At 38.0% G+C, this 13,053-nt stretch overlaps 1 protein-coding gene across 1 annotated transcript in view; it reads right to left on the bottom strand.

Moving 5' to 3' along the window:
- The window catches only part of STK32B (serine/threonine kinase 32B), a 459,768-nt gene that overhangs the window by 431,187 nt on the left and 15,528 nt on the right, over positions 1–13,053 (bottom strand). The window lies entirely within an intron of this gene.

Raw genomic sequence — 13,053 nt, 5'->3', positions numbered from 1 at the left:
CTGTGAAATAAAACCTAAGCTGCTTTACACTAAAACCTAACATTACAAAAAATAAAAAACACTAAAATTACAAAACATAAAAAACACTAAAATTAAAAAAAAAAAAAATCTACCATTACAAAAAATAACTAACGAAAGTATCCAAAACCGTAAAAATTATTCCTATTCTAATACCCTTTAAAAAAAAAAAAAAAACACCCCAAAATAAAAAACCCTAATCTATAATAAACTACCAAGGGCCCTTAAAAGGGCCTTTTGTAGGTCATTGCCCTAAAGTTAACAGCTCTTTTGCTAAAAAAGAAAATCAAACACCCCCTAACAGTATACAAATACCCACCCCCAAACCCACAAAATAAAAATAAAGTAAAACCTGATTTACCCATTGCCCTGAAAAGGGTATTTGTATGGGCATTGCCCTTAAATTCAGCTCTTTTGCTGCCCATTAAAAATAAAAAATGTATATTCCCCAAAGACATTTGGGGAATAGGATTTCAGTAGCTCTCATCCTATTGGCTGATTTGAATTTCCAAAATCAAATCAGCCAATAGGAATGCAAGGGACGCCATTTTTAATTGCGTACCTTGCATTGAAGATTCAGTATACGGCGGTGACCGCATGAAGAGGATGCTCAGCGCCGGATGTCTTCAAGATGGACTCGCTCTGCGCCGCCGGGATGAAGATAGAAGACACCGCCTGGATGAAGATGGAGCCGCCAGGATGAAGATCCTTCAAGCGGGAATTCAGCAACTGTAAGTGGATCTTCGGGGGTTAGTGTTAGGATTTTTTAAACTTTTTTGGGTGTTTTTTTTTTAGTTTAGGGTTTGGGCTTTTCGTAAAAGAGGCAATGCAAAAGAGCTAAATGCCCTTTTATGGGCAATGCCCATACAAATGCCCTTTTCAGGAAAATGGGTAGCTTAGGTTTTTGTTAAAATTAAGCTTTTTATTTTGGGGGGTTGTTTGGGTGGTGGGTTTTACTGTTGGGGGGATCTTTGTATTTTTTTTACAGGTAAAAGAGATGTTTAACTTAGGGCAATGCCCTACAAAAGGCCCTTTTAAGGGCTATTGGTAGTTTATTGTAGGCTAGGGGTTTTTTTCATTTTGGGTGGGCTTTTTTATTTTTATAGGGCTATTAGATTAGGTGTAATTCTTTTTTATTTTTGATAATTTCGTGTTTGTTATTTTTTGTAATTTAGTATTTTTTATTTTTTGTAATTTAGTATTTTTTATTTTTTGTAATGAGATTAATTTTTATAGTAGAGTTAGGATTTTTTGATGTGTATTTTAGTTTCTTTAATTGGTAGTTAGTTTAATTTTAGTTTAATAGTTATACTAGTTTAATTGTTAGTTTAAACTTAGTTTTTTAATTTGACAAGTAAGTTTTAATTTATTTAAAGATAGGGTAAATTGTAATTTTAATATAAAGTTAGGGGGCGTTAGGTTTAGGGGTTACTCGTTTAAATTAATTTATTGCGATGTGGGGGGCTTTCGGTTTAGGGGTTATTAGGTTTATTTAGTATATTTTGTTGTGGGGACTTGCGGTTTAGGGGTTAATAGGTTTATTATAGTGGCAGCGAAATTAGGGGTTTATAACTTTTGTATAGTGGGGGTTTTGTAGGCGGATGGCATATTAGGGGTTAATAATATTTAACTAGTGTCTGCTATACAGGAGGGTGGCTGATTAGGGGTTAATAACTTTTATAGTGGCAACGATGTTGGGGAGGGGCGCAATAGGGGTTAATAAATTGTATTAGTGGCGGCAATGTCAGGAGCGGCAGATTAGGGGTTAATAACTTTAATATAGTATTTGTGATGCGGGAGGGCCTCGGTTTAGGGGTTAATAGGTAGTTTATGGGTGTTTAGTGTACTTTGTAACAGTTTAGTTATGAGTTTTATGTAACAGTTTTGTTGCGTAAAACTCATAACTATTGCTCTCAGATTGTGAAACGGATCTTGTCGGTATAGGATGTAACACAAGCTTTATAGCCTCACCGCAAAACTTGTAATGACTGCGCTATGGAGGTCCCATGAAAAAACGTAATTTCTACATGTGCGGGACTGACGTTGCGTTACAGGCTAAAAGGCTTGCGGTACAGCTATACCGACAAGACTTGTAATGGCTGCGGTGCTGTTTTAACGCTGAAATTACCATTTTTGCAGCGTTAAAACACAAAAGCAAAACTTGTGATCTAGGTGATATAGAGGTAATCAGAAAAGTAATGGTTCATAAGGAAATGTTTGGTTTATGAAAGGAAAGGACACTAGAGCAGTTACTGTGCTTACAGCAATGGTAAGGTTTGATGAGTTTGATGCACTGATATATTTATTAATGTTCACGTGGATGTCAGGTCAAAATTTGTAGATGCCTCCGAATACACTTTATTGGTATCTGATTTGGTTTCCTGAGGTAATGATAGTCAATATGGCCTGGTGTGAGTAAATGGAGTTGGCTATCGTGTAGGGACCCAGGACTCCTATTATATAACCCAGTATCTTTTTAGTAAAGTGCAGGGGAGCCAGTGAGGTGTGGTATAGGCCACCTTACTAATTTCAATGCAGCTGGTAGTATATATTCCCCACGGTGTCTGGCAGGTTCCCAGAACAGACGGTTCTGTTTTTGAGCTGCATGGTTACTGAGTAGAAAATTGCTGATGTGTTGTTGCGCAGATCTGTATCCTGCTGTTGGCGTGGCTTTTTTTTTTTTTTTTTTTTTTAATATTTTTTTATTGAGGTTATAAAGAATAATACAGAACATATTCATCCAGTGACAATGAGAATATATCAATAAAACATACACTATATACCCAAAAATATAGCAAGAAAATAGAGACAGAATCATTCTGGGCATAAGATTTGAACATCTCTAGAAGAATATCAAAACCAAAGCTATATAATATAAAACAGTGTCAGGTATCCACTTTACACATATTATGAGTAGTGGGATTTACAACTAAAAAAACCAACAAACAAGAGCATAATTAAGAGATATGTAACACCTGTGTAAAGATCGATGATAATGGAACCTCATTTTTATATATATAATAAGGCTGGAAATAGTCCTCCAATTGCTGTTCATACAGTTATTTAATCTAAGGAGGCGACAATATTTAAAGCAATTGGAGGTTAGATCTTGTTTGGCCACTTTTGGACCAAGTTAGCGGTGAGGGGGGAGGGAGTTCAGCGGGCAAGAGCCCCTCGATGTGGAGTGGGGGGGGAAGATGGGGGGCGGAGTCTTATAACGTATAAGACTAGTGAAGTGGGAGAGGTAAGCAAGAGTCATATTCTATAAACAAACAAAGGGGTGGGCTTCAGAGGGACCTCCTGTTGTGTATACAATTAAAAGATAGGGACATAGGGCATTCAGGGTACAATGTTGCGTTGTGTTTAATGCTCCATGTGAAATATAGCAGCCAAATTACTCCTCTATAACCTCTATTTAGTATATTGCCACATGTATTAACAGCTTATACTCTAAGGGCTCAATCGATGGTCTACCAGCATATCACTGCAGAAGACAAGCAGATATGGCGTAACCATGAGTTATGTTTGCTATCTGCATACTTTCTAGTCAGATATAGGTATTTTTGAGCTTATATACAATCAAGCGTACGGGGAAATCTTAGTTTAAAGGTTACATAAGTAATATTATAACAAAAATAACAACAGAGACGTGTAGAGCTCAACCTGACTTATATGTATATATTGCCCCTGTATACTTTGAGCATATCACAAGAGTACCCCACTTAAAATGAGTAGCACGAGGAGTAACTAGGCCACCATAGTATTCTGCAGAGAGGGATAGCTGCTAAATAAATCTTACATCTAAGTAGCCTACATACATCTTATATCATAGGTATTAAAAAGTATAGTAGGTAATAAGATGACCATAACACCAATATGTGTTGACCCTTGTTTGTATGGAAAAACAGTGCGTAATGGTTTCTTTAAACTAAATCTTAAGATGTTTAGTTTTGTGGGGGACATATACTTTTTGATTAGTCCTGAATGCCTATGACCAAAGCAACAACTTATTATATTTTCCTTAGGTTGTCCTCGAGCATAATAAGTCATAACACGATATAAAGCTTAAAAGGAAATTAGGTATTCTGCGCTATCAGAGGAAGGGCGTATATAAATGCGTATACTATAATATATAGGGACCATGCTGCTATATGGGTTGGTAGGAAAAAAGTGAGTGTATGTACCATATCCATAGCTAGCATGTTCTTCCACGTAAAGGGAATAGAGCCACATATTTAAAAGCATAAACTGATGAGGGCATTGCGTAACATTAATACAGAAGGTATAGCTTCAGTATGGGCCTTCATATACACTCAGAATAGTGGACTATTAGAATAAAACAGTCAATAACAATCAGCGGGAAGTACAGCTTAAAATACAAGTTATTGATATAATAAATGGAATAAGAGGTAGCGGGGGAGGAGGTGGTGGGGGGGACGGAGCCATATATAAGGGTTTTATGGGGGAAGCAGTCGAATCCCCAAAGTAGTTATCAAGGAAGAAGATTATAGGGCCCAATTTATGAATATATATATATATATATATATATATATATATATATATATATATATATATATATATATATATATATATATAAATGAGAATAAGATATAAGGAGGTTTATGCTGGGAAAATACGTTAAAGTGACTTAGAGGGGATAAATATCGAAGCATAGAACGCCAACTCTACTGGTTCGGCCGCAACCAGCAGATCAGGCTTAGAGTAGCTTACAGAATCCTTCTAAAGAAATATACAGTAGCCATATATATTGCAGCATCCTGATATACAGTTAATGTGTCTATAATGGGCTTTCCAACTCAGAATGAGTCGAAGATATAAACAAGATTTGCATCTATACAGTTAGGGGATCCTAAGTAAAGAGCTAGGGTGATAAATAAGTTAGGGGGTGTCAAATCAAAAATAAAACAGAGGCTCATATATAAACCCTGTGCATAACGTAGTTTAGCAAACAGGAAGGAACCTAGGAACCTCTTAGCTAAACGAGCATATATAAGTAATAACTGGACCTTGTATAAGGGTGCACATTAGATAGATCTCCACTATTAAAGAGGGGCATCATCATTTAATAAAAACTCCGACTTATAGAGCATAGGGAAGAAAAAACCTTGGCAGTAGTTCAGGGAGCATATTAGATACAGTTCTAGGTCCTCAAAGGATGATATAATGGCTTGATATCTGAATGCCAAGGGTTAAATCCACCATTAAATGTGGCATGCTGAACTTTTGGGGTACTATAATGATAATTGAACATAGGGTAAGGCTATCTAATGCAAAGTCCCACAGTATAAAGTGTGTACATAAGCAAAAATATCAGAGTGAAAAGCAGTGATACATGTATAGCTGACAGATAGCAATGGACTGCAAAGACAAACCCTTCTATGTTTTGCATTGTTAGTCTCAATGATATATATGGAAACATGTACAAAGATGAAAAACAACCTATAGTATATGTTCATGAGACCAGAACCCCTAGAGCACAAAAAATTGCAAGTGCCTCTAACATATCAAGTTAAGCGTTAAGCCATATAGGGGTAATATAACTATTATGTGACTATGGCTAAGCATATCATAGCATATCAAAATAAACTTGGCAAATGTCCATGTCACCATCTAACAGCAATGGAAGTGTTGTGTTAGCTGCAACTGTCCATAGGGGTTGATCAGCAAGACCTCATAATCACAGCTACATCCGTGCCAATGTTTAAAGTCCTATATACTACTCAAAAACAAAAACATCATCCACAGGTCAGGCTCCCACACCGGTAACTAATAAAATATATCATTGTCTCAATTTGTAATTCGTGCTTTGTTGAAAGCCAAGTCAATGTCCATTATAATATCCTGAGTCAAGCCGCCGAGTGGAGGCAGCATACTATAAGTCTGTGTTCACCCGATCCCTAATCTATAGACCACCGGCTTAACTCCCTTCTGTCGCAGTGAAGGAACTATAGAATCGGTAACATTTCCCTGCATACGGATTCCGGCAGCGTAACAGACCTGCAGGATGAAACTGTCCAGGATCTTAGAGATGCCAAAGAATCCTCCGCTATTCCGGTATGGCATAGAAACTGAGTTCCCAGGTCGCAGCTCCACGTGGCAGGCAGTCACCGGCACGGGCCAGACAGGTATAATATCACTAATTTCCTGGATGACTGAAGCGTGATTTTCTTGATTAGCCCGTAGCCCAGGGCTCCAGATCTTGGAATCATTACCACAAAAGATTGAGGGCTGCGATGTGGTTAGACTTGGGGTAGGAGGTACTATAACAGGCTCTGACTTTGCCAACCGTTCTATGTTAGGCTGCTTAGCGGCTGGGATCCTAGGCTGCTCCAAACTCCTCACTGTTGAAGCGGATAGGTGATCTGCAGTTGTAATAAACACAGCTCTGAGATCATGCTTGATGTGTTCAACATGTTGCAAGATCGCTGTCAGCATGGAGGACTCCCATTTTTCAATGGCCTCCATATTGTTCTCCCGTGGTCTGAGAGTTTTAATGCTGGTCCATCTCTAGGTACTTCACCATTTGCTCTAAAAGCACCTGAACATTTTTAAAAGCGGCGTGGCCTTTTTTAACGTAATAGAACAGCCATCACGCTAGGCCTCAGTAACAGGCAATTGCCGGCAACTGTGTTCCTGGAGCTCCTATCTCTGTCATTGATGTCCCCACTGATTCCTAGGGGTTGCTCTCCCATGTGGGTGGAGAAAGGTTAGGGAAGGTAGGGGATTATCCTGCTTTTGTAGCCTAGGTCTAGGGTGAGGCCGTAGGGCTGTTATATTTTGCAGTCACTTCCCAGAACAGCCATGCTCTGCCTAGTGACAGCATTTTTTATCTGGTATCATCTTTTTAACTGTACCGCAATGAAATTACTATTATTTAGCACAAATGAATTATTTTTCTGCCACTGAATTATAGTGTCTGGTTTCTTTGGCCAGCCAGGTAGATAGTTCTAATACCATCTGCAGTTCAACTACTGACCATGTCATATAGGTACCAGCTTTGCTTCCCAAAATCCCTAAAATTTACACATTTTGACTGTGAACCAAGATTACAAGTGGAGTGTAAAAATATTAATGCTATTGAACGTTTTCACCGCACAATTTAATTTAGTTGCACTCCTATACAAGTAGAAAGTAAAAAGTTGAGGCTTTCGCTCTTAAACTAACCTGAAGGTGCACTAGGCCAACTCAACTAAAGTTGAAGAAATACTTGACATACCTTTTGTTCTTCACTTATTTTTAATTTGAAATACATATATCTATATATGTTTGCCTATATATTTAACCCCTTAACGTCCACCCTGTACGTCGCTGGTCATTAAGGTTTTTTTAGGCCATATTAGCGCAGGTCTCGCAGCGAGCTGCAGGGCCACACTATTATGACCTCCCTCCCTTCTGCAGGCATCCTGGAATAGCATGGTTCACCGCTGGCGGCAAGACCACACTATCAAAAAAGCAATATCCAGTGAGGGTTAAAATATATATCTATAAGTATAGCTATATATTTATATGGATATATGAATAGTTACATATTTATACTGTTGTAAGTGAAGAACAAAGGCATTTCATGTATTTCTATTAAAAAAAAACCCAACTAAATAAAAGTATTCACTTTGCTTTAAAGGGATATGCTATTTGTCAAAGTGTTTGGCAGGAAAGGGTTTAACGCTATATATATATATACAAGAGTATTGCATTGAGCAATGATACTTTTTTATTGGACTAACTATATATTTATAAGTTGACAAGCTTTCGGGAAGAGTTCCTTCCTTTATCAAGTCTGAAGCAATACATTATTGCTTCAGACTTGATAAAGTAAGGAACTCTTCTGAAATCTTGTCAACTTATAGTTAGTCCAATAAAAAAGTATCATTGCTCAATGCAATACTCTTGTTATTTTGATATCTAAATCTCTGGACTAACACGGCTAGTCCAATCAACGTATATATAAATATAAATATATATATATATGTGTGTATATTTGTATACAGGGAGTGCAGAATTATTAGGCAAATGAGTATTTTGACCACATCATCCTCTTTATGCATGTTGTCTTACTCCAAGCTGTATAGGCTCGAAAGCCTACTACCAATTAAGCATATTAGGTGATGTGCATCTCTGTAATGAGAAGGGGTGTGGTCTAATGACATCAACACCCTATATCAGGTGTGCATAATTATTAGGCAACTTCCTTTCCTTTGGCAAAATGGGTCAAAAGAAGGACTTGACAGGCTCAGAAAAGTCAAAAATAGTGAGATATCTTGCAGAGGGATGCAGAGGGATGAAGCGTGATCATCGAACAATCAAGCGTTTCATTCAAAATAGTCAACAGGGTCGCAAGAAGCGTGTGGAAAAACCAAGGCGCAAAATAACTGCCCATGAACTGAGAAAAGTCAAGCGTGCAGCTGCCAAGATGCCACTTGCCACTAGTTTGGCCATATTTCAGAGCTGCAACATCACTGGAGTGCCCAAAGCACAAGGTGTGCAATACTCAGAGACATGGCCAAGGTAAGAAAGGCTGAAAGACGACCACCACTGAACAAGACACACAAGCTGAAACGTCAAGACTGGGCCAAGAAATATCTCAAGACTGATTTTTCTAAGGTTTTATGGACTGATGAAATGAGAGTGAGTCTTGATGGGCCAGATGGATGGGCCCGTGGCTGGATTGGTAAAGGGCAGAGAGCTCCAGTCCGACTCAGACGCCAGCAAGGTGGAGGTGGAGTACTGGTTTGGGCTGGTATCATCAAAGATGAGCTTGTGGGGCCTTTTCGGGTTGAGGATGGAGTCAAGCTCAACTTCCAGTCCTACTGCCAGTTTCTGGAAGACACCTTCTTCAAGCAGTGGTAAAGGAAGAAGTCTGCATCCTTCAAGAAAAACATGATTTTCATGCAGGACAATGCTCCATCACACGCGTCCAAGTACTCCACAGCGTGGCTGGCAAGAAAGGGTATAAAAGAAGAAAATCTAATGACATGGCCTCCTTGTTCACCTGATCTGAACCCCATTGAGAACCTGTGGTCCATCATCAAATGTGAGATTTACAAGGAGGCAAAACAGTACACCTCTCTGAACAGTGTCTGGGAGGCTGTGGTTGCTGCTGCACGCAATGTTGATGGTGAACAGATCAAAACACTGACAGAATCCATGGATGACAGGCTTTTGAGTGTCCTTGCAAAGAAAGGTGGCTATATTGGTCACTGATTTGTTTTTGTTTTGTTTTTGAATGTCAGAAATGTATATTTGTGAATGTTGAGATGTTATATTGGTTTCACTGGTAAAAATAAATAATTGAAATGGGTATATATTTGTTTTTTGTTAAGTTGCCTAATAATTATGCACAGTAATAGTCACCTGCACACACAGATATCCCCCTAAAATAGCTATAACTAAAAACAAACTAAAAACTACTTCCAAAACTATTCAGCTTTGATATTAATTTAAGAATTTTTTTCGGTTCATTGAGAACATGGTTGTTGTTCAATAATAAAATTAATCCTCAAAAATACAACTTGCCTAATAATTCTGCACTCCCTGTATGTGTGTATTGTATATATGTGTACAGATGTATGTATGTGTGCATATGTACACATATAAATCCATATATACATACACAAATTTATACACATTTTCCCAAACTCCTTGACATATACTATATCATAAATTTATTTCAAGAATACTTTATATTAATATATTTACACATGTTTTGTAATACTTTTATCTTCTAAAATACAGAAAATAGTCAACTGTCTGTAAAAGTCAATAGTACTAAAAAACAGCCACTAGAACTTAAATGACAAATACTGAATAATATTTAAAAAAATACTAGAAAAATAATGACGTTTTAAAATCTCACTGTTTTTTTTTGTAAAGCATCAATGAAAGTATTTTATTTTCCCTTTATTCTAGCAGTCTGACGTCCCACAAGGGCTAAACATTGTAGAGTTTCTGGAACAAAATATGACATTCACAGGATTTTATTGACAGTTTAAAAAATGTTATTTATTGCTGTTCAATATCAAGACTTCCAGCAGGGATAAAACAGCTGAAGGCTCTTTTATTTTTTTAAAACATATCTCAATACAAAATGTAACAATAGAATTTTCTTTTTAACAGCTATTGAGGAGCTCCTTACAGCTTAACAGTTGGAGTCCGAAGATGGCGAAGAGAGCAGTAAAGTGGAAATGACATAGGGTTCTCAGCTGTCTGTTCATGGGGAAAAAAATGTTTGTATATAGCTTCTTAGCTCTTTGGGCTTGATTTATCAAGCCCTTCACCTCCCTTCGACTGCAGGTTCTCACAAGAGAACCTGAAATCAGGATTTATCAAGCAGAGGCAGGGGCGGACTGAGACCAATCAGGGCCCTCGGGCAAAAATTAAGGAAGGGCCCCCACTGTCTCACACTGACCCAAATTTATGCAAATGAACATTGTAGCCTCCCTGTCCTGCCCCCACCAGGCCCCAAAACCTCCAGGGTCAGTAACCCCAGCATCAAGGGCCAGAGACAGGGTCCCCAACCTCCAGGGCCAGACCCCACACTCTGTGGCCCTTGCAGCAATAGACCCCCGACAGATCCCCTCACTCTAGGCCCCCAATGCAATAATCTCCAAATGCTGACACAAGGCCCCCATTCAGGGGCCAGGCCCCTCACTAAACCCACACTTAACTGCTTAGTTACTGATAGGACAGCTGTCAACCCCAGCTTAAGCAGCACACCAGGAGCCATGGAGATGCCATTTGTGGGCCCTCCTACATGCTGGGCCCTCGGTCCAGGTCCTATTTGCTGATCAGTCCGCCCCTGAGCAGAGGTCATCAGACTGCTGCTTCCAACCCTCTTTTCCAACTTTTGTTGGTGAGCGCTTTGTATGCAAGGGTGAGAATTTTGAATTTAATTATGCTGTGTATGGGGAGCCAATGAAGGGACTCACAGAGAGGTGCAGCAGATACAGAGTGACGGGAAAGGTGGATCAGCCTGGCAGAACCATTGAGGATGTATTGAAGGGGGTGAGAGGCTGGAAAGAGGAAGGCCAGTAAGGTTATTGCAGTAGTCAAGTCGGGAAATAAGGGAGTGGATTATTTGCTTTGTGGTGTTAGCGCACAGAAAAAGTCGATCCTTGGAAACATTGCATAGATGGTTGCGGCAGGATGTAGAAAGCGATTGGATATGGGGGATGAAGGATAGATTTGAGTAAAGTGTTACTCCGAGGCAGAGGACTTGGGGAAATGGTGATGCTGTCAACAGTCATATGGAAGTCACAAGTCGGCATAGAGCTTGAGGGGGGATAAGAAGGAGCTCAGTCTTGGACATGTTAATCTTTAGGTGGTGAGAAGCCATTCAGGAAGAAATACCAGATAAGCAGTCACTGACATGAGAAAGGACAGAGGGAGAGAGAGCAGGGGTGGAGAGGTAGATCTGGGTGTCATCAGCATAGAGGTGATATTTGAAGCCATAACTGTTGATAAGTTTACCCAGCGAAGAAGTATAAATGAAGAAGAGTAGATGACCCAGAACAGATCCTTGAGGTACTCCAACAGACAGAGGCATTGGAGAGGAGGAGTTGCCGACAGTAGACAACTTTTTCATTGTTTTGTCTAAAAGAGGGTTTTTTTAAATTGTATTTTTTTAAGAATTTAATTTCCTATCTTATCATACTTATGTCCATCTCTACCACTAAAGAAGAGTCAGCTAATGAGGATTAGTAGGAAGTATAAAAAGCAATACTGCAGAAGCAGATTGAATTTAAATGTAACCAGCTTTTAAAGCAAATGCTGGAAATACCATACTTGACATCCGTAATGCTGCTCTTGCATATGCACATAATATATTGTTTAAATACAACATACCTTTATGTTCAAAAGTTTCAAAACATTTCAAGACATTCAGAATAAAACAATGCTATGTAACTGCACTGCCAGGATTACATTGCTATGCAATTCACTGTAGCCAAATGTAAAAGACACTGCTGTCACCTGAGATGTAAACATTTTTGTAGGTTTATAACAATGCAGTATGACCCGTGGTACATGATTACATGGGAAAAAACAGTAGAATTAATTCATCCTATGATTCATTTACATTACTCTGACCTAGCTTTTTCTACGGTGACCTTCCTTTTTATAATGATGTCAAGCAACAACATAGACACCTCATCCAGCATATACTCAGCAGAAATGTGTTCACAAATAAGCAAATTATTTCCTTAATGATTCATGCTTAAACCATTGCTTTTGGGTTGTTGTTTTTTCTTTTTTAAAAAAGCTATTTTACTTTTGCCCATTCTTAAATTTCTTTATCCTGTATTTTAATTTTAATTTTATTCTTATTTATTTAAGGTTACAGCTATTTTATTTTACTTTTGCACATTCTTAAATGTCTTTATCCTGTATTTTAATTTTTTTTTTCATTCTTATTTATTTAAGGTTACAGCTATTTTTTCTCATGAAAAAAGACAACCTAAGAATTTTATTTCCAGGACAATGTAAACCAGCTGACTTTCCTGTCTTTGATACTAAACTCTGAGAAATTAACAAAAAATATTTTCTGAAGTAAGCTTTTTTTTTTTTTTATAGATTTTTATTTTAATACTATTTTTTATTCAAGTTTCAAATTTTTCATACAAACACATAGATATTACAAGTTATTCTACATAAACACTTTCCCAATTATATATTGTCCGCCAGGAACTGATTATCCTTTAACAGTCCAAGAATTAGTCCTTGCAGTTCATCTGGTTTGACAAACCAATAAGACATCTATCTTATGATTCCGCTTAGGTTATTAGAAACAAAAGATCAAAACTTTATATCTTCAGATAAGTTCAAATAAAGAACTGGTAACAGAAAGAAAAAACAAACAAAAAAAAAAACAGTCAACAATGTAATTACCATAACAGATCTAGTCATATATTCCTTTAGGTATTTGCTGTAAGAGGCATATTAAGAGTATGTAATAAAGGGAAGGAAGGAGAGGAAGGGGGAGGTGTGGGGGATTAGATAGGGTCCAAGGGTGGAGAAGAA

Source organism: Bombina bombina, chromosome 2 (genome assembly GCF_027579735.1).
Source record: "Bombina bombina isolate aBomBom1 chromosome 2, aBomBom1.pri, whole genome shotgun sequence".
NCBI lineage: Eukaryota > Metazoa > Chordata > Amphibia > Anura > Bombinatoridae > Bombina > Bombina bombina.
The sequence above is the reverse complement of the archived record's forward strand: the minus strand, read 5'-3'. Positions and strand labels throughout refer to the sequence as shown.